This window comes from Cryptomeria japonica, unplaced genomic scaffold, assembly GCF_030272615.1.
Source record: "Cryptomeria japonica unplaced genomic scaffold, Sugi_1.0 HiC_scaffold_258, whole genome shotgun sequence".
NCBI classification, from domain to species: domain Eukaryota; kingdom Viridiplantae; phylum Streptophyta; class Pinopsida; order Cupressales; family Cupressaceae; genus Cryptomeria; species Cryptomeria japonica.
In genome coordinates this window covers 51,974-55,000 of record NW_026729080.1, presented here as the reverse complement: position 1 = coordinate 55,000, position 3,027 = coordinate 51,974, and positions in this window count along the sequence as shown.

The following is a 3,027-nucleotide window of genomic DNA, read 5'->3' as shown; positions in this document are numbered from 1 at the left end:
CTTATCCGGTCACGTTTGTGTGCCCGAATTTCGCAAGGCAACCTCCATGGGACATGGAAAAGACTCGAGAAGAGAGCTCGCTCACGGGAGAGAGAAGCCAAGGAGACCACGAGAGTGCTGAGAGTGGGACAGCGCTGAATAGGCGGGAGAAGCCTGCGCGTATAAACGGAGATATATATCCAATTGCAACGAAGGAACGTGCCAAAGATCGAGAACAATGGCAGAAATGCTAGTAACGTGCACTTCGGGACCAACGCATCACCGGAAGACAACCGCCAAACATCGAAAGAGTCGCGATGCTCCGCAACCTACGTGCAAAGCGGTCGCACACCGGGTAAGGGAGTGAGAGCCCCAAACATAGCTGGGCGAGGCGCTCACTCCGCTCTTTAATATCTCGTTAATACCGCCAAGGAAATGGCACAAGCACACACACACAAGCATCCTCGGAAGAGGACAGTTCGAGTGACAGGTCAAATCCAAGAGTTCCGAAGACTACCTCCAGGAACAATCGGGAACAAGACCGATTACAAGTCGTCGAGTCTGTTACTGGGCGAACACGAGATGCGCACAGGAAATCGATCAGCCCTCACAATGGCCCAAGGCCAGAGATCGGACTGCTACGATTTACCCCAACAATCATCGTGCCACTCTTCGCAGAGAGGTGATAGACGCCAACGAGCCCGCGCATAGCAATCGAGGTGTAAAAAGGGCGTTGAAGGCAGGAAGCCTGGACGAAAGAGGCTACGAGGTCACCTCGAAGCGGTCTAAGAATCGGGCGCACTTGGGGCGACTACCAGTGCCAACCCCTTATCCCGCGGTGCGTCCGACACACAGAAATTTCCAAGGCGGCCAAGGAGCCTCCCCGCATAGCAATCGGGGTGTGAGGTTACGGATGCAGCATTGATAGCAATCGAGGTGGGAGGCGAAGGATGCAGAAGTGAGAGCCGAGGGATGTAGCAGAGATAGCAATCGGGGTGTGTGATGCAGAAGAGATAGCAATCGAGGTGTGCGGTGGGAAGGGCCCAGCAGCCAGAATGCATGAAGCGACGGATGAAGCAGTGATGACAACCGGGCTGTGAGGAGAGGAGGGATGCAGCCAAGAAAGCAATCAGGGCTCGAGGCAAGGGATGCATCAAGGATAGCAATCATGTTGTGAGGCGAGATTCCAAAGGCTAAACGTGAGAGGCTGCAGGGTCGACTCAGAGAGGTCTATGCATGTGAGAGGCTGAAAGCAAGGTCAACTCGGAGCGGTCTATGCATCGGGCGCGCTTGGGGCGACTACCAGTGCCAACCCCTTATCCCGCGACGCGTCCGACAAAGAGAACGTTCCAAGGCGGCAGAGGAGGTTACCAGCCGAAGGATGCAGTAGCAATAACAGGTATAGTTCCGCGGCGGCCGAGAAGACTCACCGCATAGGAATCGGGATGCGAGGCGAGGGATGCGGCGGGAAGGCCCCGACGGCTAAACGGAAGAGGCTGCAGGGCCGCCTCGGAATGGTCCAAGCATCGGACGCGATTGGGACGACTACCAGTGCCAACCCCTTATCCCGCGATGCGTCCGATACACAGATAGTTCCAAGGCGGCCGAGGAGCCTCACCGCATATCAATCGGGGTGCGAGGCGAGGGATGGGGCGGGAAGGCCCCAACGGCTAGACGGAAGAGGCTTCAGGGCCACCTCGGAATGCTCCAAGCATCGGACGCGCTTGGGGCGACTACCAGTGCCAACCCCTTATCCCGCGATGCGTCCGATACACAGATGGTTCCAAGGCGGCCGAGGAGCCTCACCGCATAGCAATCGGGGGTGCGAGGCGAGGGATGGGGCGGGAAGGCCCCAACGGCTAGACGGAAGAGGCTTCAGGGCCGCCTCGGAATGGTCCAAGCATCGGACGCGCTTGGGGCGACTACCAGTGACAACCCCTCATCCCGCGATGCGTCCGATACGAAGATGGTTCCAAGGCGGCCGAGGAGCCTCACCGCATAGCAATCGGGGTGCGAGGTGGGGGATGCGGCGAGATGGCCCCAACGGCTAGACGGAAGAGGCCACAGGGCCGCGTCGGAATAGTCCAAGCATCGGACGCGCTTGGGGCGACTACCAGTGACAACCCCTTATCCCGCGATGCGTCCGATACGAAGATAGTTCCAAGGCGGCCGAGGAGCCTCACCGCATAGCAATCCGGGTGCGAGGTGGGGGATGCGGCGAGATGGCCCCAACGGCTAGACGGAAGAGGCTGCAGGGCCGCCTCGGAATAGTCCAAGCATCGGACGCGCTTGGGGCGACTACCAGTGACAACCCCTTATCCCGCGATGCTTCCGATACGAAGACAGTTCCAAGGCGGCCGAGGAGCCTCACCGCATAGCAATGGGGGTGCGAGGTGAGGGATGCGGCGAGATGGCCCCAACGGCTAGACGGAAGAGGCCACAGGGCCGCCTCGGAATAGTCCAAGCATCGGACGCGCTTGGGGCGACTACCAGTGACAACCCCTTATCCCGCGATGCATCCGATACGAAGATAGTTCCCAGGCGGCCGAGGAGCCTCACCGCATAGCAATCGGGGTGCGAGGCGAGGGATGCGGCGAGATGGCCCCAAAGGGTAGACGGAAGAGGCTGCGGGGCCGCCTCGGAATAGTCCAAGCATCGAACGCGCTTGGGGCGACTACCACTGCCAACCCCTTATCCCGCGATGCGTCCGATACACAGATAGTTCCGAGGCGGCCGAGGAGCTGGGGGATGCGGCGAGATGGCCCCAACGGCTAGACGGAAGAGGCTGCAGGGCCGCCTCGGAATAGTCCAAGCATCGGACGCGCTTGGGGCGACTACCAGTGACAACCCCTTATCCCGCGATGCGTCCGATACACAGATAGTTCCGAGGCGGCCAAGGAGCCTCACCGCATAGCAATCGTGGTGCGAGGTGGGGGATGCAGCGAGATGGCCCCAACGGCTAGACGGAAGAGGCTGCAGGGCCGCCTCGGAATGGTCCAAGCATCGGACGCGCTTGGGGCGACTACCACTGCCAACCCCTTATCCCGC